Raw genomic sequence first — 15,203 nt, 5'->3', positions numbered from 1 at the left:
ATACACAAAATATAAATACGCCTATAAAATAGTTTGATTTTCAGCGATGGAGTTTTCTTAGAGCAAGGCGTGTCAGTCTTTCAAGTCATACATCTTTAAAAACCAACTGTGTTCCTCCTTTATTTTCCTAGCAATCTAATAGCCCCCCTTTCTTAGGTTTTTTTCCTTTCCCCTTTAATACTGACTCTATTTATCTGAATCTATCCATTTATTCCTCATTTTTCAAGTTTAAGCTAACAGATGGAGAGTCAGACTACTTCCAAACATCTGCACTGAAACGCTTTACCTGCAACTCTCGCTGCGAGTAAAAGAGATATTAATTACATGATATTTGAAAATTCCTCTCACAGGCACTGCAATTGAAAGATTTCAGTGTAAAAACAAGTCATCCTGGAGGCTCTCACCGTTAGGTCCACTCACGTCCCAAACAAATCACACACCCCACACCGTATTGGTGATGTAAACAGACCCTTGATGGTAAACAACAGCTCTGATACCATGGATGCTTACGATATTCACAGTTCGATATTACTGGGAATTTTCACATGTGTGCCATTGTATCAGTCATATGACTGCACAAAAAAAGTGAAAAAGAATTATGTTTGCCATTCACAGATATTCTCAAAGAGGCCATTGCCTAGAAAGACGAGAGAGACTAAAATGTGGCTATAAATCATGTAACACTGTTTCTGCTCACACAGTGATGACATTTAGTAACACCACGGGTATCGGGTTAGCAGGGTTTGCCGGAACCTAGAAAGTACCCTACTATCACCCATGGCAGGCACCAGTCCACTACACCTGCACATCCTAGTATGACAGTCACAGTCTTCCCAACGGCTCCTTTCCCTCTGCCCACCCTGCAGTGTTGGAACCTGCAGCCTCCCTGTCAAAGCTGCACCCTCCCTGTAGCCTCATCCACAGTGATAACTTCACTATCACTTAAATACCAAGAAATCCTTACTGTCAGTCTATATTTCCAGTCTGCTCATCCCCTTTGATATTTAGGACCATACTTCTACCTTCCTTCTAGGTAATGCTTATATACTCAGGGATATGTTCAGAACACTCTCAGACAGACCTGGACTCAACCTGTTATCCTATACGCTTTGTTCTGTGTTCACTATCTGGAGTCAAAGCATTGCAATCAATGTAATGAACAAGAACTAGAAACCTCAATTATCCTACACGCCTCCAGCTCCCTTAAAACCCCCTCCTAACTCATTCACAAACTTCTGAAGTTTCTACTCTGAAACTGTGCTTTTTGGTTCTCCCTATCACAGATCTAGTTCAACGCATCACTCTTCCTGTGGGCTTGGTAAACCCTTTTAGAAGCTGCCTCCTTGCCTCCAACCACTGCCACAGCCAAAGCATCCTCTACGCTCCACTTCGTTTGACAGATATGGATTCAACACCTTCTGTGAGGCAGGCTTTGGGGTGGGTCTTGAGTAGAGAGTGGTGAGCAAATCAAAGACCCTCTCCTCAGCAAACCCAGACTCAAGTCAAAGAGATCAAGCAGCAACCAAGTAAGCAAACAGATACATAACCCATAGCGGGGTGTTTGGGTAAAAAATAACTGTGAGTAGTGCTATACCTGTAGTGATCACTGAGCAGGGGTCACTTAGAATAAGAACTCTGGGAAGGGAAGAGGCAGCCACACATCAGAGAGATGAGCACAGCAAAGCTCCGAGGCGAGAAGAGCCTGCACAGGCTGGAAGGAAGCCCAGGGACACTGGAGCTGTGTGCAGAGCGGGAGGGTATATGCGTGCAGGGGAGCAGAAGTGAAATCACCGTGGCGTCAGGAGCCACAGCCACAAGGGGGGATCTAGTGCGAGGCACAACGGGAAGTCAGGGAAAGGTTTTAGGCAAAGGAGTAACACGATCTGATCTACATTTTCAAATAATCAGCAGAATTACGTTCCATAATCACAATGTGAGGGTCAGTCCTCTGAGTCAAAAAGGTGACCGGCTCCTGACGAAGGAGGTGCCCATGTGCTCTGGTTTGTCCTAGAGGGTCCTGGTCTTCCCTGCTGTCCTCGTGTCATTATTACAGTCCCCCCTTCACGCTCTCTCACGGGTTCTATGGAGATCACACGTTGTTTGGCCAACTCACTGATAAGGAACATTCCTCAGGCTGACATCCAAAGCCCTTCTGAGCCTGGTCCCGACTCACCTCTCTGCCTCTCCCTGTCAGATCTCTACCATACGGTGTTCTGGGCTCTGGGATGTCCCGCTGGCCATGGTGAATGGGGCATATATTCTCCCTGCTGCCCAGCTCACGCTCCTGCCTCTTGCTGCAGGCTCTGACCGCCTCACTATTATGGACAGACCCGCGAGGGCCAAACCTGAGAAGCCTTTCCAGAAGCCAGGCAGAATGAATGGCTTCCTGCTCTGCTCTGCACTTTGTCACTGACTCTATGATAATGTTCATCACAACTGGGCTAATTATCTATATATAGGTCTTTTTTCCCTGCTGGAATGGTAGGTACTTCACAGTAAGGGCAGCACCTCTCTCTATGTGTTTTTGGGTCCTCACCACCCACTGCATGCCTGGTCCAGAGCTGGTACTTGATACAGAGCTGCTGGATGAATTATGTAATATAAAAGCAACATAAAATACAGAGTAAAATAATATGGATGAGTAAGATTTTTAAATTAATTTCTCCAGTAAACTTACAGTATTATTATTGCCTTTGCATCCAGACAATTTATTCTCCAACTTCATCCCCATGTGTAATGCAGCCCCATCGATTAGAAAGTGACAATAAGTTCTTCATGAATGATTAGAAGTAAAAAATCTTTATAGGGTAAGAAGAAGAAGTCTAATTTTAGGAAACTAAACAACGGTGTCTTGGTAACAAATTTCTAAATAACTGTGAAGCTGAAATAAAACAGACTGATACATCCCCAGGATTCATCCACTCACCACTCTCAAATGATCCTGAACAAATCCTGCTCAGAAGTTGTTTTTGACGTAATTGCAGAACTTCAGCTTCCAAGGCTTTGACTTTTGCTCTCCACTTTGATTCCTGACCAGACACCATCCTTGCGAGATGCTCTGTGTATTCTCTGCTGCTTTTGTCTGCTGGTTTTGAGTGGATAATTGCCAAGGCCAGAGCCAGCTTTGAAGTTCTCAAATACCATGCTTGACCATCCATCCTGGCTTTTGTCCCTATCATGTAATAAGAAAAAAAAGTTACAGAAATTCTTTGCAGTACATTTCATTTGCTCAAAATTGATTTTGCAGAATAACACTAATAAGTTTACAACTTGAAACCAAGTAGCAGAAAAATTTCTCAGGAACTGAAGACAGTTTGAAAAAAACAAGCAGAAGAGAAATGCAAACACATGCACATTAAGTGTATTAAGATTCAAAACAGTAGGTGAGGATAATCTGACAATTTCTTGGAATTCAAAAAAACACAAATTAATTCATTTAGTGGTTTCTAACCAGAGACACACATTGAAATCTCTGAGGGAGCTTTTTTTTTTAACATCTTTATTGGGGTATAATTGCTTTACAATGGTGTGTTAGTTTCTGCTTTATAACAAAGTGAATCAGTTATACATATACATATGTTCCCATATCTCTTCCCTCTTGCGTCTCTCTCCCTTCTGAGGGAGCTTTTTAATATATATACCTGGTCTCATCCCTCCAAAATTCTGACTTGGCAAATCTGGGGTAGGACTGAGGCTTTTATATCTCACCAAGAGTTCACTGTGTAATCAGAATCACTAAATTATATCCTTCGTTTAAATGTAAGCCCTTCTACTCCTCTAATCCACTCTAAGTCTTGAAGTCAGTGCCCCCCAATCCTGAATTCCTTAGTGAACATTTACCCACTATTTCTACTTCTCACCAAGCCCCTCTAATCTATATTTAGAACAGTCTTTCAAATATTTGCATCATTTTCGCTATGACTCTGCTCTGACTCCACACCTCCAAAGCTTTCCAATTGCCACCGTGAGGATACTTTTCCAAACCAACACTGTACCACAGTCTGACAATTATGAGGACAACATGACACTACGTTCATTGGTTTAATACAAATGAAGTATAAGGCCCTGTGGACCTCCACCATGCTTTACTGAATTTAGGGGCTTTGCACATAAAACATGCTACATAAACATTTTTAATGAATGGTTAAAAAGTACAATAGTGCAGAAAATTCAGGACTTTTAGTTGCCACATCTACATACTAACATAATTTCAAATTCCACACTCCCACCTTCATTTCCTTCAGTTTCTCAAGGCTATTCTCCACCATGGTTGGATCAGTCATACAAATAGATGTACACAGCCCAAGGTCATTCCCATTCACTTCTCTGCTCATGAATTTTCCGCAATTATGACGCCCTGACAGTCTTACAGCTGCCAAGGCCCTGTGTGCACCTTTCAAAGAACAGCTTGAAAGCCTGCATATCCAATCTTACCAGATGTATTCCCACCCTCTACAATGAGTACCTATCCGATATCCTACAAATTTTCACTGGAAATATACAATCTAATAGGTAGCATAATGATGTTTTATTATAATCAGAGATGAACACAAGAATGCGTGTACAATATGTTCATTACAGGATTATAATATTTAAAACTGGGACCAACAACCAGTTCAGTAAATAATCATATACCATACAAATGATAATTACATATCCATTAAATACTGAATTTTCAGAGATATCTTTATTAGCATGGGAAAGTGTTAATGATGGGCTGAGGGGTAAGACAGTGAGTTCATGAAATCATATGTAAAACACAATCATGTACAAAAATTAAGTAGGACTTCCCTCTACTGGAGAATTATTACTGATTTTTTCTCATATTTCTCTAAATTTTCCTGACTTTCTGCATTGAATATATATCTACTATAATCAGAAAAAATTTTATAAAAAATGGATTTCTAAAAGCAAAATACAGCTGCCATTTTCCCAACTTTCGCAGCTGGAGAATACACCAAGGACTAGATACTGTTAAGATGGACAAACTAATAAGAGTTACAGCTCCACTTATTTTAGCTGTCACAGCACCCCTTTCACTTGGCTGGCTCATCCTCCATCTGTTGTGTCGGCACGGGAAGCAGGAGAACCCACCTCTCAGCACTCCACAAAGGCACGCTGTGCAGAAAGCGCACAGGGACGGATGTCTCTCCCTAAGGAAGGTTAACACGTATATACAACAGTACTGAGAGAAGATAACAACGGTAATAGTAATTGATAATAAGTGACCTATTTAAAGTGTTTCTGTTAGAAAAGAATCTGACATTCAATTATGAATGGTGGGAATCTTGGGTAAAAAAAAAAAGAAAACAGTTTATTAGCATAAGAGGACAAACTTCTCTGATAATGAAACACAGCAAACTCCCTGTCATTTTGTGGAAATATTTAATTAATTGATTCAAGCAAGCTGATTAATTAAATGTTCTGATTTTTAAGTCATCATATGTGATTTGTTAATAGTCTTAAAACCATGCTGAGTATCAGTGAATGGAAAAAAAGATAGAATTATAAAGTCCTTCTGGATCAAAAATATCCCAGGGTCACTTTTCTGAACATTAATCAGAAAGAAATGTATCATAAATAAGCAGAATACGACTGCTAATAGACATCTCTGGTACAGACTCCATGGTATAAATCACACTCAAAACACACACAGAACCACAACCTACACCCAAACAGAGCAAGCTTTTAAACTCCTTCCTCATGTTTGTTTGGGTTTTTTTTTGTACGTGTGTATTATAAATATATGCCTTCTTTATTTTAGGATAGCATTCCTATCCTCAAAGTACCATTTGCAAGGTGAAGATAATTCTATTTCCCCTAAAATTTCATGGAGAAAAAGATGAGCTTCCTAGATATATCCTCTGTTTAACTGAGAAAAAAAAATCAGTAGTAACTTTCAGAAAGACTTTTGTAAATTCAATTTATGCTCAAATAATTATACTAAATAATTAAAATGAACATTTAATGTTCTTCAATAAGGTATTTAGTGTCTTTGAATTCTTAATAGCGTAAAATATAAAATTTTAACAGTCTTTTTAGAATAGTGCATTTGATCAAATGGGCTTTCTTTTTCTTGCATTTGGGAACAGTCCTCACCATAACAAAGTCCCCCACTGGGCTACTGAAAAATCTAGTCATTTTCCCTCTGTCCTCTACTCTCCTTCAGGCATGTGTGCAGAAACAGCTACTCAGCAAACAGTATTTTAGCAATTTTTATCTACCCTATTTCTGCTACCCTCATTTTCCCTTACTGAACTTAAATTTGTTATCAACTAACCAATTCTCTGTACTGTCAAAACTGTTTTAAATTATAATCCTGAATTCTGAAGTTAGTTCATCTCCAAGATCATTGACGAAAATTCTATGAAGAGCCCCAGATCACTCATATATAAGAGGAATGGAAGTTTAAATTAGATAACCATTCAGGAAAATATTTTCCTAATATGTACCAAACACCTTCAAAACATTTATCCCCCTTTGGCCCAGCAATACAAGTCCTAAGATTTTATCTTAAAGAAATGACCAGAACTACAACAAAACTTTATGCAGCTAGATGGTCTTACAGGATTACTTATAACTACCGAACAAAAAACCAAAAACAAAACAAAACAAAATAAAACCTGTCACCAGCTTCAACATCTAACAATCGAAATGTATTAATTAAATTGTCACATATTATACAACTTAATTGAAAATGTTTTTGAAAACATTTAAAAGTATGGGAAAATATTTCCCACATGATGTTAACTACAGATGCTAATGTTAACTACTAAATGCAAAACCACAATGAGATAACACCTCACACCTGTCAGAGCATCTATCATGAAAAAGAACACAACAAAAGTTGGTAGGGATGTGGAAAAAAGGGAATCCTTGTACACTGTTGGTGGAACTGTAAATTGGTGCAGCCACTATGGAACAGTATGGAGGTTTCTCGAAAAACTAAAAATAGAACTATCGTTATGACCCAGCAATTCCACTCCTGGGTATATATCTAAAAACAAAAACAATAATTCAAAAAGATACATGCACCCCAACGTTTATAGCAGCATTGTTTACAATAGCCAAGATATATGGAAAGCGACCTACGTGTCCATCAACAGATGAATGGTTAAGGAAGATGTGGTACATATTTTTACAATGGAATACTACTCAGCCATAAAAAAGAATGAAATTTTGCCATTTGCAGCAACATGGATGGACTTGGAGGGTATTATGCTAAGTGAAGTTAAGTCAGACAGAGAAAGGCAAATACTGCATGACATCACTCATATGTAATCTAAAAAAATACAACAAACTAGTAAATATAACAAAAAAGAAGCAGATTCACAGATATAGAGAACAAACTACTGGTTACCAGTTGGGGGGAGGGGCAGTATAAGGGTAGGAGAGTGGGAGGTACAAACTATTGGGTGTAAGATCGGCTCAAGGATGTATTGTACAACACAGGGAATAGAGCCAATATTTTGTAGTAACTGTAAATGGAGTGTAATGTTTAAAAACTGTATAAAAATAATTAAATTTTTAAGAAGTTAAAAAAAACAGTAAATGCAATAAAATCAGAAAAAAATTGAAATAACCACACATTAAACATGCTCAGAAATGTTTAACTGTCCAAGTGCTCTCAGAACTGAGGAAACACAGCCAATGGAATGAGAATTCTGCCTCCTAGGTTTTCTAGTCTCCCTTCCTGATCAGCCTTCACCAAGTTCTACTAATGAAACCAAGTCCCCCTAAAGCGCAGTTCCCTTACTGAGTTTATTACTAATCTCTCTATCCAAATCTTTATTCCCTTTCTTGTTCCCTCTGACCTCCGTCCTGTGCTAACTGAACACTAATCAACCAGAGTCAGATGACTAAGATTGCTGCTGCCAATAACAGCGTTAATGTCCTAAAATTGCTCTAACAGTTATTATCATTAACGTACAAACTCAGGTTGTTTCTCCTAACAGGCCCCTAAGCCGTGGACCACCCGGCCAGAGAATAATAAACCAGAGTCATCCTGACCCCTGAAACTATGATTAAGGACTAAGAAATATCACAGCAATGTCACAAAACAATGATTAATCCCTGCACCTTTGTTCTTTGCCTTTAAAACATCCCTAACTCAAAGACCAAGCTAAAGTGCATCTGAGGCTTGTCTCCCATTCCCTTGCCTGGTGCCCTGCAATAAATGCTGTGCTTTCCTTCACAACCTGGGGTCAGTAGATTGGCTTTGCTGCACATCGGGTGAGTGGACCCAACTTCGGTTCGATAACACTTACCCTGTGGACTTCAGATCTTTCCATGTCCATAGGAGATGCATGTCCTTTCGTTAGATGTGTTTTGTGTTCCTTCTAATTCAAAATGCACAGTGGATTTTGGAGGTAGTGGGGGCAGAAAAACTTTCCAGTGTGACTAAGCAGCAAGCTACTAGCCACTGTATCCCCAGTGCCGTGATAGCTGACTGGCTCATAGCAGGCATTCTACTGCGTACTGGAAGGACTGAATGAGTGAGTAACTATATCGGTGCGGGTCAGGCAGTCACAGAGGGCTGCTTGGCCAGCTCTTATCCCCGGCGCTCAGCTAGTCTTTGTTAATTACATACTAGGGAGAATGGCACTGCAGGGAGAATGGATTAGGAGGGGAATTTAATTAGTTAACCTGAAGGTCACATCTGTCTCTCTTCACTTTACAAAGCATCCTTTCTTGACTACCTCCAATGAGTCTACTCCCTCTAAACTTATGCCTTTCTAGAGTATACCCTTAAACTTTCAACAATATAACTCCTGAGTAAAGAAAATACAAGACAAAATCTAGTTCATACACAGGTTTAGGTCAGAGGGTAAGCTATAAGGAAGAAAACCAGATTTTATCTCATGTAAACCCTATGATAAATACTTGCTTTCCCAGTAAAGCAAGAAACTGAAGAACATTGGCTGAACATTCCCTAAATGACTGAGCTGACTACGATAAGCAAGCCTGGATGCTGGAGATCCCAAGACCATAACGCCACATTCATTTATCAAATACCAGTCTGGGGACAGCTGAGCTGTGGCAATGCCAGAACGGTAAGACGTTACAAGCCTTTTTCGATAGGTTCAGTAAAGTTTGGACAAGGCCTAACATGCACTTTTTAGATCAGATCCAGCTGACAAGTTCTCTAATTACTGTTATAGTTTCAGCACATACTGTACTGTGAATTGTTCTGCAGATTAACATCATGTGAAATTTTACATAAAAGAATCAGGAGTTCCTCAAGATTTCCAGTCCCTTCACTTTAATTATTAAGGGGGTCTTTAAAGCCTTCTCAGCAAAGAGTCTGTGCATAACAAGAGGCTTAGAAAGATAAAAGGATACTTGCTTTTTTTCTTTCTGTTTCATTCCCATCATTAACAGGCTAACTACCTGTAATCTTCCTTTTGTTGAAAGAATTAATTAAACATACATTTAAATTGTCTACAGAGTCTCTTAACATGGTTTTCTTTTCATGCAACCCCCCAACTCTCACCTTTGGATTCCTCAATGCCTCTTTTTTGTCATAGAAAAGATTTTCTCTGGATTCTGGCAAGAAATACTGCAGAATTTCACACAGGAAAAGTGCATCACACACATTTCATAAGTCAGCAAAAAGTACACTGATTCAGAAACGCAGACTCAGGTATATTCAGCACAATCAGTAATCATCTTCCACTATGCAAATCCACAGAAGGAATGGGGATCTGATACGTACTATTAACACGTATTTAGAAAATAAATTGGAAGAATTATAGGTATTTCCTAGTTCCTAGCTACTTCACACATTAATAAAGACATAATGCTTATCACAAAAACAATCATATTGTTCTATTAAAAAGTCTGATAATCTACATAACTCAAATTCACAAACTGCACAAATTTGGAATCTTTGTTAGTCAGAAAATGAGGAAGACTGCAGAATGAAGCCAGAAACCAAAGAAACCACCAGAAGAGGCAACTGAGAGAGGATCAGTCAATCCCAGGAGAGACAGAGGAGCAGCTGAGACCACTGAGCCAGGGCCTGAGCATCAAGAAAAACAGAAGACTAAAGAGGGAAGATGGTGAGCACAGAGTACCCTGCAAAAGGTAAAAGGCCCTATCCAAAGAAGTCCCCTTTTGTAAATGACACATTAGGAAATAAGATGTGTTTTCACCACGCCATCTTAGACTTCACTTGTGCACTTGAAATGTGAACTCAAGGAAGCACAAGCAGCAGCACAGAAACATTTTCTTTAAGGCTCATCTTAACTCTGAAGAAGTGCCCTAATTCCCATCTATCTCACCAAGTAAGTCTCACCAAGGAGACCACCACAAATTTCACAGAGCAACTGGCAATGCTTCATGGCCTCTCACAGGGCCTCATTTCACAAGTAAGTCTTTATTAAGTAGAAAGTTTTTACTTTCTACTTAGATTTGCATTTAAAATACTGATAGATTAGCGTTCTACTTTTTTACTTGCCTTAGAATGGCCCACAAAAAAGGGAGACCGTTTCACAGATATTGAGCACTTTGATGCTAGACATCCTCTAGCACTTGATGTTCTTTGCCCTTTTGTCCATTTAAACTCAGCCCCTCAACTTGCTGCAGACAACAAAAACAGAGGCAATGTAGCCCTTGCTGTAGGGAAGCCATCACTCAGGACTGGTCCTCATGCTTTCCTCCACAGTGTGCATCTCTACCTGCTTCTGCCCAGACTCTCAACCTAGTCCTACTGTTCCTGCAAAATCAGACAGTGACAAATATCTATATCAATATAATGCTCTTCTCTACCAAGGATCTGTCAATTCACAGGATCCATACTACTTCCCCTCTTCCCCTCTGAGTACAACTGTAACCCTCAACCAACTAAGGAATACCAGAAGGAGCAGCAGGCCACTCCAAAAGATTGGCATGCAACCCTCTACAAGACAGAATAGAGGGAATAGAACAAGAAAGACAGAATAAGGCACATGTCTTTGGGTACCAGGTGAGGGAATGGGGCAGGAATTGGTTCCTGGCTTTCCTCCCATCATTGTAACCAACACCTACCTCTACCCATGTAACAGGGCCCTTTCAAGGTCAAAGGCATCAGCAATCCTGTGGCCTAACACCTGCTGTCTAATTTTCCCAGGCAACTATACCACACTTTCCAAACTCCCTATTTCTTCTACCGTCAGAACTTGCCTTCCTCCTTAAAGTTTAGACCTGGCCAACCTGAGATTACCAACCCAAACAATGTCATGATAGCTAAGAACTGGCCTCATGAGGACACCATAGCCAGGTCTGAACCTTGGTGCCCATGGAAAATATAGGCAGAACAGCAGCTGCATAGGCATCTTTTTTTTTTTTCTTTTAGTAACATCACTTGTATTAAGAATTTCTAGAACCTCTTTTATTACGCTATGCTATGGCCATGAAAGAGGCCTTTTATTGAAAATAATATCAATCTACTTCATCTTCTACATGGTATACTCCAACAAAAACTAGACTTAGCTGGATCAGGAGTTCAATGTTACTCCAGGGTAAAGTCAAGTAAAGTCATTTCTTTAAAGCCATAGGAATTTCCCAAAGTAACTCAGGTTGTAAAAAAAATTCAGATCTTTAACTCATCATGGTTTCTGAATCTATTTGTCCTTTCAATTACTATAAGAAAATTGTAAGATTTGGGTTTTACTCCCTTACTAATTTTTCTGAAATAAAGAAAATAAAGGAGGATCATTAATTTACACATATATTCGGCAATTTATCTCAAAGTAAAACTTCTACCTGGATGCTCTACCTAAGTTATTTGATTTGTGTCCGAAGGGCTAAACTGAAAATACGTAGGTTAAAGCAATTAACTATTTTCAAACAAATACGGGCTGAAAGTAACTGAAAATGCAAACAGTAAACATAAGAAATCTGCAACAGGTATGTTAATGTCAGACAAAAGAAACTTCATGACAAGAAAATATTACCTGAGATGTAGAGGAACATCTCATAATAATTTAAAAAGGTCAATTAATCATGAAGATTAACAATCCTAAATCTGTATGCACATAAAAGCAATAACAGAACTTCCAAATATATGATGCAAAAATTGAAAGTGCTTAAGGAAGAGAGGACAAATCCACAATCATATGCGAAGATTTTAACACATTTCTTTCAGTAATTGGTAGAATAACTAGACCTTGAATAAACTGATGATTATATAAGATTTGAAAAATACTACCAACCATCTAGAACTCACTGGTATTTATAGAACATTACGACTTATAAATGCAGACGTATGCATATTCTTTGCAAGTTAACATGGGACGTTCAACATTACAAATCATATGCTGAGACAAAATAATTCTCCTTAAATTTCAAGACAGAAATCTTACACAATATGTTCTCTAACCATAAGAAAAACAATTAGAAATTTTCTAGAAAATCTCTCAACTATTTGGAAAATAAACAATACATTTCTAAATAAAACAGGGGACAAAGAAAAACTTGTAAATGTAATTAGAGTACTTTGAAAGCATATTTCAAACTGAATAATAATGAAAACACAGCATATCAAAATTTGAAGGAGGAAGCTAAAAGAGCCTGTAAAGGAAATTTTATTTTAAATAAATACTTATCTTTATAAAAGAAAAGTTTAAATTCAATGAACTACATTTCCACCTTAGAAAATTAGAAAAAGAATAGCAAATTAAAACCAGAGGAAATAGAAGGAAGGATGTCATAAAGATATAATCAGAATGCAGTTAAATAGAAAATAAACAATTTTTAAAAGGCAAAAGCTATTTTTTTAGATTAATAAAATTGATAAATATGTAGAAGGAATTATCAAGAAAAAAGAGAAATAACACCAATCATATCATGATCAGGAGAAACAGAAGTGATTTCACTATATATCCCTTCAACCATTTAAAAAGCAAAATTATGAACAATTTATTTTAATAAATTTGAGAAGTTATGATGAAATAAATACAACTCTTGAAAAAAAATATACTGACCAACACTGATAAAAGAAGATAAAGAACTCTGGGGAGCCCTATACCTATTAAAGAAATTCAATGTTTATTAAAAACCTCACCCACACTCATACAAAAATTCCATTCCCATATGGTTTCACTACTAGATTCTAGTTAACAATGAAAGAATAAATTGTACTAAGTTTATCTCTTTCAAAAACTATGGGAATTCCCTGGAGGTCCAGTGGTTAGGACTCTGTACTTCCACTGCAGGGAACACGGGTTCACAATCCCAGGTCAGGTAACTAAGATCCCACAAACCGTGTAGTGTGGCCAAAACACACACACACACACAAAAAAAAAAAAAACAAAAAAAAACTAATGGAAGTAGGGTAGAACAAACCTCACAAACTCTTTCTGTGAAAAACAGAAGAAAGAGAAAACACCACACATTGTTTTATAATTTGATATGTATACTGGTATAACCCTGACACTAATAATACAAAAATATTACAGGGGGAAAAAATAAACACTACAAACCAATATACGTAACGAACAAAGATTCAAAAATCCTTTACACAATACTAGCAAATCAAACAGCAATTTATAAAAAGAGTAATCATCATCACCAAGGAGAGTTTTTCCAAGAATGTAAGATTACTTTAACATTCAAAAATCAATCACTGTAATTCAACATATTAACAAAATAAGTTATTTTAAAAGCAACTTATGATCATCTTAATAGTTTCATAAGTAACTTTTAAAAAATGCAAACTCGTGATAGAAAAAAACTTCTTCATAAACAAACAAAAACAAACAAACAAAAGAATAGAACGTTCAGAACTTACTCACTGTGATAAAGTTCTACAAAAGTGCACAGGAAATATTATACTTAATGATGAAACATTGAATGCCTTACCACTAAGACTGGAAATACAACAAGGATACCCACTCTTCTCAACTCTATTAAATACTTTACTGGATATAACAGGGAGTAGAATACAGAAAAAAGTAAGAAGATATATAGATTGGAAATAAAGAGGTAAAATTCTACTTATTAATATAGAGCATGAATGTCTACAGAAAACCCTCAGGAAGCTGAGAACAAACAATTATTAGAATTTATGAATGAATTTAGCTAGGTCTCAGGACACAAGGTCAATATGCAAAAATCCAGTTAAGTCAGAATAATAATAATGATGATGATGATGAATAAATTTAACAGCAGATGTGAAAGACTTCTACCTTGAAATCTATAAAACGTCCAGTAAAATTGAAGACGTTAATAAATCAAGAGATGTACAATGTTCATTGACTAGAAGACTTGACATTACTAAGATCTTAATTCTCCTCAAATTGACCCATATAAACAATCCTAAATCAAAATTCTAATCAACTACATTGTAGAACTTGATAAGTTAATTCTAAATTTTATACTGAAATTTAAAAAAAAAACTAGAATAGCCAAAATAATCTTGAAAAAGAACAAAGCCGGACAAATCAAACGGCTTAACTGCAACACAATATACAGACAAAGCAATCAAGACAATGTGGTATTAGAATAATGATAGACAAATATATCGATGGAGCAAAATAGCGAGTTTAGAACTAGATCCACATTTTTAGAGTCAATTCTTTTTTGACAATAGCAATTGGGAAAGTAAAGTCTTTTCAACACACAGTGCTAGAACAATTAAATATATGGAAAAAAGGAACACTGCCAGCTATTCAGATCTTACACAAAAATCACATCTAATTAAATCACAGGCCTAAACATAAAAACTAAAATGAGAAGAAAACAGAATTAAGGAATGAGAAAGATTATTGATAAAAGTCATAAAAAAACTGATCATTGAAAAAACACTGATAAATTAGACATCATCAAAATTAAGTCTGCTACTCATCAAAAGGCATCATTAAGAAAAGAAAAAGCAAAACCACAAACTAGGAGGAAATATTCACTATATATTTACCTGACAAAATACCTGGATACAACTCTATAAAGAACTGCTAAAAATCCTTAAGGAAAAAGACAAGCAACCCAACTAAAAAATGGCCCAAAGACATAAACATATATCATAAAAGAAGCTAGAAAAATAGTCAATAGTCAACAGTCAACCACATGAAAAGGTATTCAAAGTTATAAGTTATTAGAGAAACACAAATTAAAATCACAGCGAGATACCACTTCACATCCATAAGAGCTAAAATTAAGAAGTGTATGAAGTAATTGAGGCTCTCATACATGGCTGGTGGAAATGTAAAATGGCTTAACCATTT

Source organism: Tursiops truncatus, chromosome 12, assembly GCF_011762595.2.
Source record: "Tursiops truncatus isolate mTurTru1 chromosome 12, mTurTru1.mat.Y, whole genome shotgun sequence".
In the NCBI taxonomy this organism is placed as follows: Eukaryota; Metazoa; Chordata; class Mammalia; order Artiodactyla; family Delphinidae; genus Tursiops; species Tursiops truncatus.
This window is presented reverse-complemented; position numbering follows the sequence as displayed.